The sequence below is a fragment of the Syngnathoides biaculeatus genome, chromosome 6 (assembly GCF_019802595.1).
Source record: "Syngnathoides biaculeatus isolate LvHL_M chromosome 6, ASM1980259v1, whole genome shotgun sequence".
Classification (NCBI taxonomy): Eukaryota; Metazoa; Chordata; class Actinopteri; order Syngnathiformes; family Syngnathidae; genus Syngnathoides; species Syngnathoides biaculeatus.
Genome location: NC_084645.1, coordinates 29629296 through 29648544, shown reverse-complemented (window position 1 = coordinate 29648544; position 19249 = coordinate 29629296). Strand labels below are relative to the sequence as shown.

The 19249-nt window shown below is 43.1% G+C and overlaps 1 protein-coding gene across 2 annotated transcripts in view; it reads left to right on the top strand.

Annotated features, from left to right (window-relative positions):
- The window catches only part of LOC133502203 (transcription factor SOX-6-like), a 116976-nt gene that overhangs the window by 6916 nt on the left and 90811 nt on the right, over positions 1-19249 (top strand). For both annotated transcript variants that reach the window (XM_061822736.1, XM_061822735.1), the window contains exon 2: positions 14179-14253. The gene's annotated coding sequence lies outside the window, so the exon portion shown is untranslated. The remainder of the gene's footprint in view (positions 1-14178; positions 14254-19249) is intronic.

The following is a 19249-nucleotide window of genomic DNA, read 5'->3' as shown; positions in this document are numbered from 1 at the left end:
AAGAAATAAATGCAAGTATTTTGAAACGTCCGCTGGGCAGGTGCTAATGCGCTAACATTGAAGGAGATTGGTTGAACGCTAATGTTCTCACGGGCTAACGTAACTAACGTATATAATATAGCAATTTGGGTAGAGGCGAAATTAAAAATGATTTTACATCAAGCCCCACAGTCAGCTACTATATCAAACCAGAATGTATCAAATACTAACATCCAAAATGTTGGTATGCTAACATCGTCCATTTGGAAAAATGGCAGCTTGAGTGTTGAAAGTGCTAAGGAAGGTCAATCAGACACTTTTTTTTCCAGTAGCTTGCTTCTATTTCAAATATGAATGGATGAAATGCTAACATGCTAACACGCAATTTAAGCGCTTCTGTCAGTTGGTCTAAATTGGAACCTTTCCCTTGCTCGTGATTTGCTGTGGTCTTCGTCCATGTGTTGTCTGAACACAAATTTTACATTTAGTCGCAAGTACTCCGACCCTGCTGTTAGTGCACATTAGCGGGCCTACACGCTATATACTTATCTCGGGCACACCCAAATTGCAGCGTTGCTGCACAAAGAAAAAGGAATGATGGCTGAGGGGTGTGCTCAATCAACCCCGCACGTAGAACCCCAAAACCTGCCCGCTTTGTGTGCGCAAAAAAGAGCGAGAAAGAGAGTGAAATTTATCAAAGAACGGAAACTGAATTTGACTGTAAGAAAACATCATAAGCAGCATATTCATGCAAGGGTGTCACTATGATAAAAAAAAAAAAGAAGGGTGTCGTTGGCAAACACCCACGTTGGTTGGTCTTATCCGGTTGCAGAACCAGCAGGGTGGGGTTCACTGTACAAAAGACAATACGGCGGCATGCGACCTTTGATAATCAAGCGAAAATAATGCATGCGGGAGACTCCTTCTGCCACTGACATGCGTCACTGCAAACTGTTCACGTTAGACTGACGTTGCGCTCTTGCAATCCAGTCGTAATATTTGTTAGCGTACTGACTGCGAGCGTCTTCGCTGTTAACCAAGTTGCAATATATCAGGGCTGCCAAGACTTTTTTGTTTTTTTTTACCCCAAGATCTATTTCTCAAGCATCCGGCCTCTCGTGATCGGCGTGGGGGAGTCTGCTGTTTTTTAGGTTTAGAAATACAATGACCAAGTCACAAAGATCTACCCACTACAAAAATGCAAAACATTTATTCTAAAGTATACTGAGGATTCTTTATGTGTAAATTCATGTTTGTGTGCCTTGCAAAACCACATGAGCCAATATTACACAAGATAATTAACTTGAAACATTTTTTGAGTTCACGTTGATGATCACTTAACTACGGACCCTATGAATGGACATTGAAAAAAAACTGGTTTCTCATTGTGATGCGTAAGTTACTCATTACAACGAGTAACTTTGTAATGAGTCAGTTTCTCATTGTAATGGGTAAGTTACTCATTGTAATGAGTAAGTCACTCATTGTAATGAGTAAGTTACTACGGAGCCCCTAAAGGGACATTGGAAAAAAAAATGGTTTGTCATTGTAATGAGTAAGTTTCTCATTGTAATGAGTAACTAGTCCATTGCATGTATGAATGACCCTTTTCCTTATTCAGGAAGCTGCTGCTAGCAGGTAAATAAGCTACAACTACCTGAACGCAGGAAGTCACCGTTATCAGGTAAATAAGTTACGACCCATAGGTAACCGTTTTTCGACACTCTCATTGTAATGAGTAACTTGTTCATGAGTTACAATGAGTAACTTACTCGTGAGTAACTTACTTATCATAATGAGTAAGTTACTCATGATAATGAGTAAGTTACTCATTACAACGAGAAACTTACTCATTACAATGACAATGAGTAACTTACTCATTGTCATGAGAAACCATTTTTTTTTTCAATGTCCCTTTAGGGGCTCCGTAGCTCCGTACTAAACACCATACGCATGAAAATGCACACCCGGGCCATGTCACTCATGATCACCAGCACTAGCATGCAGCATATCGACTGTTAGCCTGTTGGCGTTAAAGTGGACCCCCACCTATTCGGGGATCGGCACTCACAGATTCACTTCCCTGTATTCACATTTTTTTTTCCAATTCCCCGCACATAGTCAAATGGTACACAAACAGGTGTAGAAATGTAAAATACATTATCATCTGCTGACTCAGGTTGCTATCTTGCTACATGCTAATAGAACAACAGTGAACTTTTTTTTTTTTTTTTTTATTAACACCGGCTTTGATGATGAAACGAAAACAGTTTAAAGAGTCCTTTTCCTCTTCATTGACTCCCGGCCCGCGGCACGCCCTGTCCCTTAAACAAAACACACAACAACAAAAAAGTCAGCCTGTTAACATTATACTGAAAATGATGTGTAATTGTGTCTCGCGTTGTTGACTCAGACTGCGAAGCCCATTGTGGTGCAGCAGGTTTCTATTAGCAGCGTCTCACACACACACGCACACACAAAGATGAAATATTGGTGGCGCCGTCGTCACGGTGCCTCATTGTTGCTGGCACACTGTCCCCACTCTGACTAATCAGTACCACGCCGCCGATAAAAACCACTTTGGACCACAAAATGTATTTATATAGTCTGCTGTCGCTCACATCCAGATAATAACGCACGGGCCAAAAAAATTACAAACAGTTCTCGTTGCTCTTTTTTTTTTTCCCATCGTAGGAGATAATGTAAATAAATATAATTTGTTTCAGGGTGCAGCACTCATAAATTCTCATTTTATTAACTGTGTAAGCAAGGTTTTAAATGGTAACATTCTTGGCTGTCATAGAAGTGTAAAAACAAGCTAATGTTCTTACATACAAAATAGTAAAACATTTATATCAATATATACATTTTTATAGCCTTATAAAATATAGAAAAGGAATTCCTTGGTTAAATGAATATTAAACATTTTAATATACATGTAAAAATTCTACAAAATGCAAAAATAAAATAAATATGATTAAAAAGGACCGCACAGTGGGGAAAAGTGGTTAGAGCGTTGGCCTCGCAGTTCTGATGACCGGGGTTCAAATCCCGGCCCCGCCTGTGTGGAGTTTGCATGTTCTCCCTGTGCCTGCGTAGGTTTTCTCTGACCCTTGTGAGGATAAGAGGCTAAGAAAATGGATGGATAGATGGATACTGTATGTATGTTAAGACATTGAAGATAAAATAAGATTTGCTTGTGAAAATAGAGAATATAAAATAAGTGATCTTTTATATATAATTTAACAAACAAAATCCAACTAAATATATAGTATAAAATATTATATATATTTGAAACAGTTTGCCTCATCATATGAATCTATATTAAAAGAGAAATGAAAACAATTTAATACCAATAGTCATTCTTATTTCACACCATTTTTGAATAAATCATAATAAAAGTCGGCACTAGTAATAGTAAAAGGAGGGGAAACATTGCAAAATGCCAATTTGGGTGTAAAAAGCGGAATTCAGTGTGAAATTCCTCCTTCCGAAATCGAAAGGGTCCACATTAAAGAAGATCCCGACGCCGGATCCCGAAATAGCCTCTTTGACGGACAGCCCCAGAAGTCCTCGTCGTGCACCACATTTGGCGGGGAGTCGTATTTGTAAACGATGCGGCGGCCGACATGCGCGTAATGTGCCCCGGACATAGTGCTGGATTAGCACAAGCTAGGCGCTATGCTGCCATATTGTTGCTGACTACGCTGCCGGCTCAAGTTTCCACGGCGCAATCCGAGCTCAGGAGAGACCGCGCTGGGGTTGGCCTGCCGATACTCAAAGTTAAAAAAAGGAATTTCAAAAGAAATATGTATCAAATAGTAAGAAATATAAAAACAAAATTGTTCATATAAAACCTAAACTCTAAAATATGACAGATAAATATAAAAACTAATATACATCATGTAAAAATCACTGATCCGTCTTAACATATCATTTAAAAAAAAACTTGTCATACAAGTGTAAAAATGTTAAATATTCTCTCTATATGTATAAATAAAAACTAAATAAAATACTTTGAAAACAAAAGTGTCACATCAATTTTGTCATGAATGTCAGTTTTTGGTTTAACATTCACCAATAATAAAGAGCAAATACATACTCTGCACTTAAATAAAAGTACAGAAAAGTGTGTGGAAAAATACAAAATACTAAACAGACATTGAAGTATACTTTAGTACAAAAGTAAAAATATTGTTTTAGTTCCACTTATATCAGCAAGAAGTACAGACACACAAATGACAAAGATACACAAATCTACTTGAGTTCAGTGACAAAATATATGTACTTGGTTTCTTCCCATCACTGATAATAAGAGGTAAAAAAAACAACAAAAACAATTGAAACTATAAATAAAAGAGCCAAGCATATTGTCGCTGACTCCACTCCTGCCTCAGGTTTCCGCCACACACTCCTCGCCAAGGAGACGACAGCGCGACGCCGACGGCGGCCGCGATGGCGATGGCCTGCCGACGCTCCTGCCCAAAACGTGCGTTAAATGCAAAAGCGATACGACAAATAAATACAAGAAAGGGGAACGCCGCCTCAGCAACATTTTGGCGTCTCTCCCCGGCAACAGCGGCCGCTCTAATATGGGAAACATACGTCGCCCATGCTTGTGATGTCACTTGTTATTGCTGGAGGGCGCCTATAGGAAAAATCCCATTTGTAGTCGAAAGAAGCTTATGTCATAAAGACTCTTTTGTGGCTGCAGCGCGGGTGCATGTGTTCCTCGGGCTCACGCAGGCTTAAGTTGCTTACAAAGACACTTGGGATGTGTAGTTGTTTGCACGACACGGATGACACGCTTTTGATGCATACTCGATGAAAATGGCGAAATTCACACAGAAATCCCACAAAATCTCTGCAAAATTGTGCAAAGAATCTCCAGATCCTGCAATCTGATCATTAGCTACGGTGGGGCCAAATTCATTCCGAGACTGAGCTTGTAACTCAATTAATCCATCCATCCATTTTCCTTGCCGCTTATCCTCACGAGGGTCGCGGGGACTGCTGGAGCCTATCCTAGCTGTCAACGGGCAGGAGGCGGGGTACACCCTGGACTGGTTGCCAGCCAATCGCAAGGCACATCGAGACAAACAGCCGCACTCACAATCACACCTAGGGGCAATTTAGAGTCTCCAATTAATGTTGCATGTTTCTGGGATGTGGGAGGAAATCAGAGTGCCTGGAGAAAACCCACGCAGGCACGGGGAGAACTTGCAAACTCCTCACAGGCGGGTCTGAGACTGAACCCGGGACCTCAGAACTGTGAGGCCAACGCTTTACCAGCTGCGCCACCATCCCACCGTAACGTAATTAATTTGTATATCAAATAAATGTTTTTTGCCGTATGTTTTACCAAATTACAAAAAAATTCTCCCGTCATCTTACAACATGACCCACCACATATGTTTTATGTTTGTTTTTTTTTTAAATGAAGAAATGGACAGACTTCCTTTTGCACCAGCGGTCGACTGCCTCGTTCTTGTCAGACCGCACGCCGATTGCACAAACCGGCGTTCGGCACACTTCAACTTCAAAAGTTAAAATTGAACGTGAAAGGTGACAACTTGTTATGCGATTATACCACTATGCTTTTAATAAATACAATTTGGATTTCATTTTTTTGGAGGCATGAATTAAGACTTTCTTCCGGCAAATTCTGTAATGTGGTTCGGTCCTTTCATCTTACAGCATGACTGCTGCATGTTATTGATGTGTTTGACCTATGATACATTTTTAATGGAAGATAAACAACTTTTTGCACCACCGTACAGGTGTTCGCCCCACAGTTTTTTTTTTTAAACCTTATACCAGTTTTGAAGTCGAAATTAAGCATGCGGCAAACCTTTCAAGTGACGGGAGGAAGTGCGAGCATAAGCTCTCTGTCGTGTATGAATTGTACACATATGGGAGGGTGGATGATTTTAATAAATTCCGCCAAACTCTCCCTTCACTTACACAATGTGCTGAGTTATATTTTATGGATCTGCAGATTTGCATGCTGTCGTCTAAATCACTTGGGCTCTCTCGCAGATTGCGTCCCGTATTTAGAATTATGCTTGCGGTCAATTAGTCGGGGGGAGTGGGGGGGGGGGGCTCACAACCCCCCCCCCTCCTCCATCCACATTAATTGCCCCTGACAGTTAAATCCTTGTTCGGGTCGTGACAAGGTTGACTCAAGCCTGGGACGCTGCTCCCCTGGCGCTCCTTCAGACATCTGCACATCATTTGCAACAAGTGGCGGCGGCTGACTTCGATGATGAATGACTGGCTTGTGTTGTAGTCTGTTGGACGGGGTTCTGCAATCAGTGGCGTGCGCTCTGACGAGAATAAGGCAGTACAAGGACCTGATTCCCGTGATGCAAAAAAAAAAAAAAAAAAAAACATCAACAAAAATAACAATAACCCATCTATCCGTTTTCTTAGCCGCTTATCCTCACAAAGGTCACGGGGATTGCTGGAGCCTATCCCAGCTGTCAACGAGCAGGAGGCGGGGTACACCCTGAACTGGTCGCAGGGCACATCGAGACAAACATCCGCACTCACAATCACACCTCGGGGCAATTTAGAGTATCCAATTAGGGCAAGTTTTGGGGATGTGGGAGGAAATTGGAGTGTCCGGAGAAAACCCAAATAGGCACGGGGAGAACATGCAAACTCCACACAGGCGGGTCCGGGATTGAAACCGGGAACTCAGAATTGTGAAGCCAACGCTTTACAGCTGAGCCACCGTGTTGCGCAATAACCCAAACAAAACAAAGAAACAAACAAAAAAACCCCAAACAAAACCCACCATCAATAAAAGTCCTGTTTATGTTTTCATGTATGCAGTGGGGGTCGCACTAATAAGTTTATGATGCTGGCAGAATTTGTGGATTCTTTTCTGTGTGTAGAAATTGTACACATTTTACAAAAAAAGTAATATAACATATGAACATCCCTATCCATCCATCCATCCATCCATCCACTGTCATTGTTGGTGAAATAGTTCCAAGGGGAAAATCCTCGATCTGCAGTTTTTTCTCGCGTTAAAAGAAATTGAATATGTTCAAATTTCATTTTTTTTTTCCTTGACAATGTTTGTGTCTCCTGGCCTTAGTAGTCACAGGTCATCAAATGAGTCCATGTTATGTCTGAATGCTGTCTTTTCTCGTGTGTTTGGGTGAGGGTGGTGGTGGGCTGGGGGGGGGGGGTCCACGGAGGTCTTGTCACGCTCTTTCGACGCAAAGACGTTCTTCGTTTTCCCCCCTCTCCCGGTTCTTTCCCTTCTTCACAAGGCCCTCCTTTCTTCCCAGTCACGCCAAGCGAGCGTGTTTGTGCATACCTCGGCTGGCCGGACAAAAGAGATGCTTTTGACATTCACCTCTTGTTTTTACAGTCCCCGCGAGGCGCGGCGTTTGCACAGCTTTGTCTGGGAGACGCGGGACAATGGCGAGCACCCATAATGTAATCTCCTCGGGGCCGCTTCGGTGCGGACGTATGTGCCGGCGCTTGCCCCGGCCCCCGAGCCGCTCCTCGCCCGCCCGGGCCATATTTCACGGCGAGTGACTCAGGGGAGAGAATGCATGTTGTCACTCAAGCCGCGCTTGCTCTTTTGTCAGGCGCGCAACACAAAAGCTTCTGCGCTCGTGCAAACATCCTCAGTGTCGTTCCAGGTAATCAAAGGTGTGCTCACAACAACTTGCCAGCACACATGACGTTTAACAAAGGTCATGCAACCGCCTGGAAAGAAAAGATCCAAATACTTCTTTTAATGTGATCTCCCAGGCTGGTAATCCTAACCCTAACCCAAAACAAAAAAAATCCCAACCCTAACCCAAAACCATTAACCCCAAACATTAATCCTAACCCTAACCACTAAACCTAACCTGATCTGTCCGAGGGTATATGAGGTAAAATCCTTCCTGCGTGATTGATTCTCCAGGCCAGTTACCCAAACTCAACCCGTAACCAAATTATACTCAAAAGTTCCCAGAGTGAGTTTCTATTAAAATACTTGTAACTTAACCCAAACTCCAAATCCTAAATCCCCCAAAACTAACCACCAACCCCTAAAAGCTAAAGCTGACTCCTCAGCCCAAATCGGAAATTGTTTGACACGATCAATGACCACCTGTTTCCCAAGCCCCCTAACCACACAAGGGTTGTGGGAGTGCTGGAGCATATCATCAAATTTATTTCAGAAGTACATATCAAATTGGTCGTCCTTCACGTTAATGAGTACCCAAAAATTAGCTCAAAGTTTTCAAAATGCCGTGACACATGGAGTAACCCTTAACCCGTAAACCATAACCCTAATTCTTACCCTGGACCCTGACCATTCCGTAAACCTAACCTCCTAGCTGTAACCCTAACCCCAATCCCCTACCTAAACCCTCAAGGCGTAACCCTCAGGTGTGCTACGAGGGTGTGAAAAGTGTTGAGGTCTCTAAAGCTCAATGACCTCCTTGAACTCTGGAAAAACACATGTTCAGTTTGTGGCATTGACACTAAGGGCCACAAATAGACTTTTTAAAAAAATTTCCAGAGCACCCCAGCTAACCCTAACGCGAGCCCGACCCTTAACCATACTTAGAGTTAAAAGCGGGGCGGCGGGTGTTTACAGCCCAAACCTGAATGAACACTGGCTCTTTCCCAACAATGTGAACAATTAGACGAGTATTTCCTCTTAGCAATTAACTACCATCCCTCTTTGTCAGCCTTCAAGTGAAGATATGTTCGTCATTGTAATTATTACGCATGGTCATTGACTTTTTTTTTTTTTTTTTTTTAAACATGAAACAAGTTTCTTTGTTTGACAAATTGAAATGAACAGAAACAGATTATTGCTTCTTGGAACTGCAGTCCACAAGTTATTGAGTTTTACAAGAGCCAGGTTTAGGAATAAAAAAAATAAAACATTGACGATACATTTTGACGAAAACCACTTGATTTGTAACGTTGGTTCGTTACATTCTTGACACTTTCTGACTCGCACTATAAGGCGCACTTAAAAGCCTTTAATTTTCTCAAAAGCCGATCAATATTGAGCCATTAATGCGGTGTGCCTTATATATGGGAAAAGTTTTAAAATAGGCCATTCATTGGAGGTGCGCCTTATAATGCGGTGCGCCTTACAGTGCAGAAAATATGGTACATGTTCCAAATGAATTTGTTCTGAAGTATGGCTATTTTTTCAGGTCCAAACGTGTCTGTTGATCGAAATGATAACCATATTTGGTCAAGAAGTTTTTTGTCCATCATTTTAAATACTTTTTTTTTCCCCTGTCAGCAGGAACAGAACTATATTTTCCCCCCACAAAAAAACTGGAATTACGGACTTTCTGTACTCTAGTTGCGAACAATATTTACATTGTGTTGGCAGGGATAGGCTCTGGGACCCATGTGAGGATAAGCTGCTTGAAAATTGATGAATGTTGTATGTCAAGGTATTTCATTTTCATTTTTCCCAAACCTATGCTAATTTCTTTGAAAGGTGCCATTGCTCACACGGTTCTTTTGTTTTCGGGAGTCCAGCTCGCTGACAAAATTATCGTAGCAATCCTCAGATTAGAAATGATTTCAACATGTATCAGTGGAACCGTGAGTCCACACAGGAGTCATCCAAAATGACTGGACTCCATCCATCCATCCATCCATCCATCCATCCATCCATCCATCCATCCATCATCTACCGCTTCAGTAACTTCAGCAGGGATACCCAGAATTCCCTTTCCCCAGCCACTTCTTCCAGCTCTTCCGGAGGGATCCCGATGTGTTCCCAAGCCAGCCGAGAGACATCGTCTCTCTAGCGTGTCCTTGGTTGGGACATGCCCGGAACACCTCACCATGGAGGCGTCCGAATCAGATTCCCCAGCCACCTCATCTGGCTCCTCTCAATGCGGCGGAGCAGCGATCCGACACTGAGCCCCTCCTGGATGACCAAGATTCTCATCCTATCTCTTAGGGAGAACCCAGACACCCTGCGGAGGAAACTCATTTCGCTTCTGTCCGGGATCTTGTTCTTTCGGGACAGAAGACTACTACTGGACTCGTATGGGCAACATGCAAAATGATGCCGCAACTAAACGTGAGGTTGCCGTACCGATCCACGGCATAAAAGTGACTTCAGCCGTTATTAATGTGACCGCGACTCGGAAACAGACAGACAGTTGCGTGGTGAGACACGCATGCCAAACCACAGAATAAACGTCAAAAAGTGACCACCACGCTCTCTGAAGTTTAAATAAAAAAATTACATGAATTGACTATGGTGAGCCAAAAGTACGGTGGTTCTCAAGGCTCAAAAAGTGCCTTTGCATCAATGGAGTCACTCTGGGTACATTTCATTTTTTCTTTGGTTTCTTGTCTTGGAATTATTTCTTCTTTGAACCACAGTGAGTTTTCCAAACGGGAATTTAGTACTACACGGTACTACACAGTTTCCCCACAGAGATACAACGAGCAGTCTGGGGAGAGAGGCGTCGTTTATGGGTCAACTGCAGCTCATTGTGGTTTAATTGGCTGTGTGATTAGCGGAAGCCGAAGTGCGCTCAAGTGCAAGCGGCCGCACTGCCGCATAGACGGCGGTCATTGTTTGCTCGCGCCGTGCGACGGCGTCCGGGCCAGTGGCGCTGACAGCTGGGCACGAGGCAGCATTTGTTCGCCTGTTTCAACGCGCAGGTGTGAGCGTCATTTTTTTTTTCAGAATAATACACTGTTGATCTGATAGGACTGCTGCGAATTTCAGCCGCTCACCCAAAAGCAGTGGCGGGTGGACTTTACTCACAAAAGCGAGTACACCGCTCATATTTAAGAAATAGAATACATATTTTCTTATACAAGCCTTTTGGCAAGTTTCGTTTTGAGTGGAACCTGCTGATGTGATTTCGGCCACTGTGCTGCGGCGCAGTTTCATTGTGTTGCCAGTATTCCTTGAGTACCACTTATTGTATGTGTGTCACATCCTTGAGAGTTTTTCTCCATGAGGCGCCATATTGAACTTCCAGTGAACACTTTTGAATGGCTAATAAGGGCCAATTTCACTTTTTCATTAAGGTGTGCGCTCATTTTTATTGCCAGTGGTTTAGAAATCAATGCCAATGTGTGTTGAATTGTTTTGGCGGACAGTTGCACGGTATGACAAACAAAAAATATTTAAGAAGTAGTAATAGTAGTAGGGTTTGTAACTTCTGAATTTCAAAGTCTAGTTCATGGATAGACAAACATGAGGTGTGCGTGTGCATGTGTGTCTGTGTATATGTGAATGGGCAGTAACAAGTGATGTCCAAAAATCCATCCATCCATCAATTTTCTCAGTCGCTTATCCTCACTAGGGTCGCAGGGAGTGCCGGAGCCGATCCCAGCTGTCAAGGGGCAGGAGGCGGGGTACACCCTGAACTGGTTGCACATTGAGACAAACAGTCACACTCACAATCACACCTCGGGGCAATTTAGAGCGTTCGATCAATGTTGCATGTTTTCGGGATGTGGGAGGAAACCGGAGTGCCCGGAGAAAACCCACGCAGGCGGGTCCGGGATTTAACCCGGGACCTCAGAACTGTGAGGGCAACGCTTTTCCAGCTCCTTCACCGTGCCGCCACGTCCAAAAATAATTGTCATAATTTATTTAAACTTTTATTTTATTTTAGACCAGATGCAATCCAAAAATGCACATCACTTTCACTTTTGAAGTGTTTTAAATAGCCAGACATTTGCAGTAAGTGCCAAGGTAAAAAAAAAAAAAAATATGTATACATATTATTCATGTATATATTTCTGACGAGCAGACATGCACATGACGGGACACATTCAGACAGGCTGGAGTTGTTTTCTTATTATTTTTTTCCCTAATAACTCTCTCACCCGGTGACTTGCGCCCAAAGGTTCATTGAGAGTGCACACGTTGCCACGTCGTACGCGTGACACATTTCTTCACTCTGGCACGACGCTTGGCATCCAGGTACGCTCAACAGTCGCTTCATGAGGCACAAATGAGATATCATTTAACCGCCGGCAGTCTCTAATTAATTTTTTTCAGTAGACTGCTCTGTCTAAAAAAAAAAAAAAAAAAAAGAAAAATTAAATGAGGAAGTTCATCCATCCTTCCGCTGTTTTACACCGCTTATCCTCACTTGGGTCGCAGGTATGCTGGAGCCTATGCTAGCTAATTGCGAGGAAGAGGCAGGGTACACCCTGGTATATATAAACAAAAGTAACATTTGCCATACCATATATGCCATAAATGTTTAAAATCGAGTGGACTGGATATCTTTACACAATACATATACACATTCTTGACTGTCAATGCAAGTATTAAAAAAAAAAAGTTGATGACTATCGCTGATTAACTTGATTCGGTTGAGTCTTGCCGAATCAAAGCCGTGAAAAAGCCGAAGTAGAAATAATCCTTTACCGCTCACTCACCGAGCTGAAGTCTCACGAGATGGACTAAGTTCTGGTCCGCAGGCCACCGGAGGTGAGGCGAGGTATTGAAGCGGCGCGCCAAACCGGTTCCGCAGACATTTTGGAACCTGTTCAGACAGGTCGGCCTGCCGAAGCAAGACGGGCGTGTTTGTTTGTGTAAATCTTTGTTTTCGTGTGTTGTCCTTATTTGAGGATTTGATATCATCACAAGAAGAACTTGTTACCGACCGATCGAACGGACCCGTACGCCCGTCTGAAGGGGAGAATCGTTTTGCTTGAGATGAATAAAAGATCACAGATGCGCTCGGCGCTCTTTTTATGTCTTCATTGTTCTCAATTAGCCTCACGTAAAATCAAAGCTCTTGTTTGCTGTGATCTATCTATCTATCTATCTATCTATCTATCTATCTATCTATCTATCTATCTATCTATCTATCTATCTATCTATCTATCTATCTATCTATCTATCTATCTATCTATCTATCTATCTATCTATCTATCTATCTATCTATCTATCTATCTATCTATCTATCCCCACAACACAACATTGTGGAGCGACTACACGCACAAGAGCCTGCATGTGTTGGTTTCATCCACCCGGCATAACATCAGATGAGTGACAGGTGGTCCTTCCACATTGTGGTGTGCTGCAGTGTTAAAGCCGTGCATCCAGATGCTTGCAATGTTTTTTTTTTTTTTCTAAAATGTTGGGGTGGCCCCAACTAGCAAACAGACATTCCGTGTGTGTTTTAATATAAAATAAAGATGTGAAAGTGGTTTCTTCAAAATGTTGTGTGTGTCCAATTATTGGATCAAACGGCATGAATGCACCATTATCATCTCCATAGTAGTCCCTTTCATTCTTTTTTCAAAAGCCACTTTCACTTGACACGGCGCGGTGGTTCAGCTAGTAAAGCGTTGGCCTCACATTTCCGAGGACCCGGGTTCGATCCTGGCCCTGCCTGTATGGAGTTTGCATATTCTCCCCGTGCCTGCGTGGGTTTCCTCCGGGCACTCCGGTTTCTTCCCACGTCCCAAAAACATGCAACATTAATTGGACACTTTAAATTGTCCCTTGGTGTGATAGTGAGTGCGGCTGTTTGTCTCCATGTGCCCTGCGATTGGCTGGCAACCAGTTGAAGGTGTACCCCGCCTGCTGCCCGTATATAGCTGGGATAGGCTCCAGCACTCCCTCGTGAGGATAAGCGGCCAACAAAATGGATGGATGAACTTTCACTCGACATTAAATGTAATACAGTGTTCCTCTACTTCATGCTTCCACTTTTGTTATAGGGAGAGTAGCAAAACACAAACACAATGGGGACCCTGGCACAGCCGCTGCTGTCGGCCACAGCTCGCTGTCGGATGCTCACACGGACTTGTCGATGTCAACATCGTTCCACCTGGCCCCGCCTCTTAAATGGCCACGTGAAAACACAGGCGCTACAATACATATATACATATACAGTGTTTTCTATCATTTTAGCTTTGCATTTTTGTGTGTGTTCAAGTATATTTGCAATGAGTTTAAAAAGTGTATTTTCAAGCTTAAATGTTTAAATCATATGGAACGTGTAAAACTACAAAAAGTGTTTTCCTTACATGTACTCATGTAAATCGTGCATTTTCACCTATCCTGAGTGTGTATGGAACGTAATCCTTGCGATAAACGGGCGTTCACTATATATCAGTCTGTAAAACAAAATCCTCCCGCACCTAATTGGTGCCTTGCCCATCTGCTGTTGAGTGAATCCATAAAACAATCTTTTGTTTTGTTTCTTTTTTTAGGTGATGTTCAGGACTTTTCACCTCATAGGCAAGTGAGAAGAGGGCGTGTCGGAGTTGTTCAAGTCCCTTAATTGTGTGAGTCTGTATTTGTGATTACTCATTTGTTTCGCAAAGCTGCCCGTTAGCGCTCTGCCCTAAAAACGCTCAATAGCTGCTTTCACTCTGAGGGTGTGTGGAGAAAACAGAGCCAGCAGGCACGGCTCCAGCAAGCTCTCAACGCGGGGACCTCTAGAGTGCACCTTTTTAATGGACTCTCCCCCTCCCGCTCCAGTAATAAAGATTCTATCAGGAGTCCGCTGGTAACTCAACCTGCCGTTAGCCAGGCGAGGAGGCCCGTACCAAAAGTGCAGATGGCAGAGGTTGGCAAAAAGAGTGATCCTGCCATATGGCTAATCCTCCTGTTTAAGAATATTTATTAAGGCTAGCCAGGGTGGCCCGTGAGCGGTGTCAGCGGCGGGTCAACGAGCGGCCTCTTGGATTGCGGACAGATGAGGTGCGGTATTGGGTTTCGGGCGCTAATCTGCGTCTTACTGATGAGGGGCCTTCGCTTTCAAAGGCTTTGATTTATGGTTTGACTTGATTGTCTTTTGTGAAAATTGAATCCCCCCCCATAAACATTCTGAATGGATTTTAACCAAATCTTCAGCAGTGGGCCTAATTTGAATGCTGCTGCTAACCAAAACAGCAGCACCGAGTCAAGCAAGTCAATGGTCACTCAAATGAGTGTGGAGTCCTGCCGCATATCACTGAGAATCACCGTGAGTTCTTTGAGTTTATATCTGAGAAGATGGTGTCTTTAACGACAGTTCGTGTTCCTCTACACACTCCCATGTAGTTGATCCACAATGTTGTATGCGCCCATGTTTATGTACCGAGGAGGTGCCTGACTAATTACTTTTGCCCAGTCTGCCTCAAATCTCGCAGTTTTCGTTGGATCTTGGATGATGTATTGATGACAAAAAGCGTTTCAGTAGACTTTGACGTTTGGTCACTCCAGAATGTTGAATGAGCTCCAAAACCTGTCAGTTCTGTCCAGTCTGCCTCGAATCTCACATTACGGGATGATGGTCTCTTTAACGATAGTGTTCCATTCTCCTGACATATGGTCGCTCCACAATGTTGTGCGCAGGGATATGTTCCGGGGAGCATCAAGACTGTTGTACAAGATGGTCAGATCTTATGTGGAAATGATGTCTCAATGCCATTTTGTCTTCTTGTAGACTGAGCTGTAGTCGCTCCACAATGTTGTGTTTGTTTCTGTTCTCTCTGCCTCATCTCTTTGGGCGCTAATGACAACAATTCATGTTCCGCTGGACTCTGACATGTACTCACTCCACAATGTTGTGTGTCCACGTTTATGTACCGAGGAGCTACCCGACCATTTACTTTTGCCCAGTTTGCCACGGATCTCACGCTATGACGTTTGACTTTGATGTTTGGTCACTCCACAATGTTGTGTGCGTCCATGATTATGTTCAGAATGAGCTCCAAAACATGTTAGTTCTGTCCAGTCTGCCTCAAGTCTCACATTACGGAATGACGGTCTCTTTAACAATAATTAGCGTTCCATTCTACTGTCATTTGGTCGCTCCACAATGTTGTGCGCAGGGATATGTTCCAGGGAGCTTCAAGACTGTTGTAGAAGCCGCTCAGACCTTATGTGGAAATGATGTCCGAATGGCATTTTGTGTTCTAGTAGACTGAGCTGTAGTCGCTCCATAATGTTGTTTGTTTCTGCTCTCTCTGCCTCACCTCGCTGGGCGCTAATGACGACAATTCATGTTCCGCTGGACTCTGACATGTACTCACTCTGCAGTGTCGTCTGCATTCTTGTTTATGTTCTGCATGACGTATAAATTCCACATAATCTTAAATTGTGGTGGCGTCTTAATGATGAATAGACTTCCAGCGGGCGCTGACGAACGGTCTCCCAATGACAACGTGTGAATCCATTTTATCGACAGATTGTTTTATGTTTTGATTTTTTTTTTTGCTCACTGCACACCCTCGACTGGTTGCCAGCCAATCGCAGAGGACATAGAAACAAAAGAGTATTTGCACTCACAATCACACCCAAGGGCAAATTTTCAAACTCCACCCAGGTGGGGCCGGTATTTGAACCGCGGTCATCGAAACTGACGCAGCTCTACCCAGTCGCGTCAATGTGCCATCCGTCAATGGAAAATATATATACATATTTTCAAATCTATACTGGTGGTTTGCCCCCATGTGACTGTCAAGTGTTTATCCTTCTTGCCAATGGAACATTAATAATGTTAAACATTCATTCAATTAATTTCAAGGAGGAAATTTGACGAACAAGTAAAATGAGTCAGGAAATTGCGTACACAACGAATTAAATGTCACTTTATGTACCGCAGTATTTGCAAAAGTTGACAACAGTAGCTTGCTCGTTTTTTTCCCTCCCCGAACTTCAAATTTCCCTAAAAAAACAACGTGTAAATGCATCATAAAAAAAAGGACCTGTTGATCCACTCCACATGTGACAGGAGGAGCAATTGAAACGTTAATGAGCGTGTGGTTAAACAAGCGGGGATCGTTTAAATAATGATTCATGTAGCTGTATGATGTTTGCTCAATGACATTGGGTGCACGAGGTGTAATTAAGTGTTGGCCGGATGCTCGACTCTTCTTTGAAGTGGCGCTCGGAGTCTTGATTGCGACTTACAAGCGGGAGCGCTCGCTGGCTTTCACCTCGCTAACCGCTCGAAATGCTTGAACCCCAAATGGAATTACGGCGCGCTTTCAACACACGCAGATGGAATTAGGAGGCATCGGTGAGTTGACAAGCGGGCGTGTCCTAATGAAATTACAGCTAACGGCGACGAGGCTGCTGTGACAGTGGCGGAGCTTCACGTGGCTTCTGTTACCGCCGTCTCTCCGGGTCCTTTTTCGCCACCGCCAAACATGAGTGTGATTGGGGAGTTCTCTGTAATTGTCTTTAATTGGGCTCGGGGGGGCTCACGTGATTGTGCCCCAGCAAATTTGATCGTGAAAAAAAAAATACTGCAGCTCCTTGCTAACTGAAATAGTGAAAAGTGACTATATATTGTAAACTTTAATTTTGTAGGGAAATATTCTTTTTTTTTCGTTTTTGGTACATGCTGTACATGTGCTATTACATTTTCATTTTCACATTCACTCTTTTTGATGGAAAACATAACTTATTTGAAGACTTAAAAATATACAGATTTAAAAGAAATGCAGATTTCATTGTATTTACTTTATTTCTGTTTCATTGTTTTGAATTTTTATATTCCATTGGATTAAAAATCACGAGTTAAATATATAATAAGAAATATTTACTTAATTTTTCACCAATGTTTTGAACTTTTAAAAATCCCCAAATTTGGAGATATGATATGTACAAATAAATTGTATACATATCATTTTAATATATTTAATACTTTTGTTTGTTTTTGCTGGAACTCACATGTTTATGTATTTTGTTTGCATCTAGTTTTTCTTCAACACTATATTCTATAATACAGTATTTCTTTTTAAACTGCAAAACAAGAAAATAATGTTAAACAAAATTAAATACATACAGGCTTTTAATTGTTCCTCAAACCAATGAGTTTCACAGAAGTATTGAACTTGCCAGTGGTTTTCAAAAATTCATACCGTATTGAAATAAAAATGGATCCATTCACGCACGGATCGCAGATTCGACGTCAGCATTTTGAGACGTTTTGATGTGAGATTATTTGCGTTGCTTTTAAAGGGGATGAAGCGAGATGCTTCGATTGGTCAGGATAGAAGTCACATCATTGCAGATGTTCCATTTTCAATGTGGTGGGGATACGCTGGTCCACCAAATGACCCAAACTTCATCTAGCCCACTTCCTCGTGGAGTTACAGCAAGCGACGTGTTGGATTTGTGCTAGTCACAAAAAATAGAGCCCATTGTGTTGATCTGAAATTATTTTGCTGTACATGAACATGGAGGACCCCATGACTGGGTTTGCCTTTTGCCTCCAAATGACTAAAAAGACCTCCCTGCCAAGAGCTGCCTAACATGACGTTAGCATATGGAGCCACCACGGTAAACATTCAGGATGCTAGGAACATGGTTATAAGGTCAGAGTCCACCATTGTCAGCTGATCTTCAAACGTTAAAGATGTTCCTCACCTGCACATTTAACTTGAATGAATGCATCAAAAGCAAAGACGTTGATGCTGCTTCTGTAATTGCGTTTATTTGCCTCCAATTTAAAGTGGACAGGAAGCTGGATTTTGTCCCGTGCTAGCGAGCTAATGGGCTAATGAGCGCGCTGAGGTTACCTGTTTGCCCTTCTGGCTATAATGTGCTCCCTTCGCTTTCCGCATTAGGACGCAATCAGCTGTGCTAATGAGTAGCACGGAACATCGTTTAGAGTCACTTGAGGTGCAGCCGGACATTAGATCATCGTTTGGCTTTGAATGTCTGGCTAACTGATCCGACTGTACCCCCCCCCCCATACTTTTACCCTGTTTCTTATTTGTTTGTCTGATTTAAGATTTTTCCTTCATTTTTGTTCTGATATTATTTGAATTGATATGCTTTATGTTCATGACGTGACCACTGCTACAGTTCATTGTACCTTTGTTAAGCCCACTCCCCAAAAGCCAAAGAAAAAGCAAAACACACGCTTTGATGCTTGCCGACCCACGTGAGATTTTAGAGGCTTTTTCCTGGAAATCCTGTTACGTTCCTGTCTGAGGCCCGTCTCGCTTGGCTCCCATTTGGGGCTCGGTCCCCTACTTGGAAGCGAATCATCCCCATGGAGGCGAGTGCAGGAGGCCGGTGGCGTCCTCCCAAACCGCCCAAGCGCTCGCTCTCCCCTTCCGCCCTGGAAGCGGGGGTCGCCTCCACATATCATCTCCAAACCCCCCACTTCTCTGTTTTTGCGGCGAGAAGAAAGGAAGCTGTCAGGCTGAGTCACTTTTTCCCCTCGCGTCTCCTCTGCCTCCAACAAAACCACAAGCGGCAGCTTCCTGGAGATGAGCGCTTTTGTCTGCTCTGAGCGGAACCGCCTCGCTTGAGGTCACGCGTGACGGCGGGCTGGAT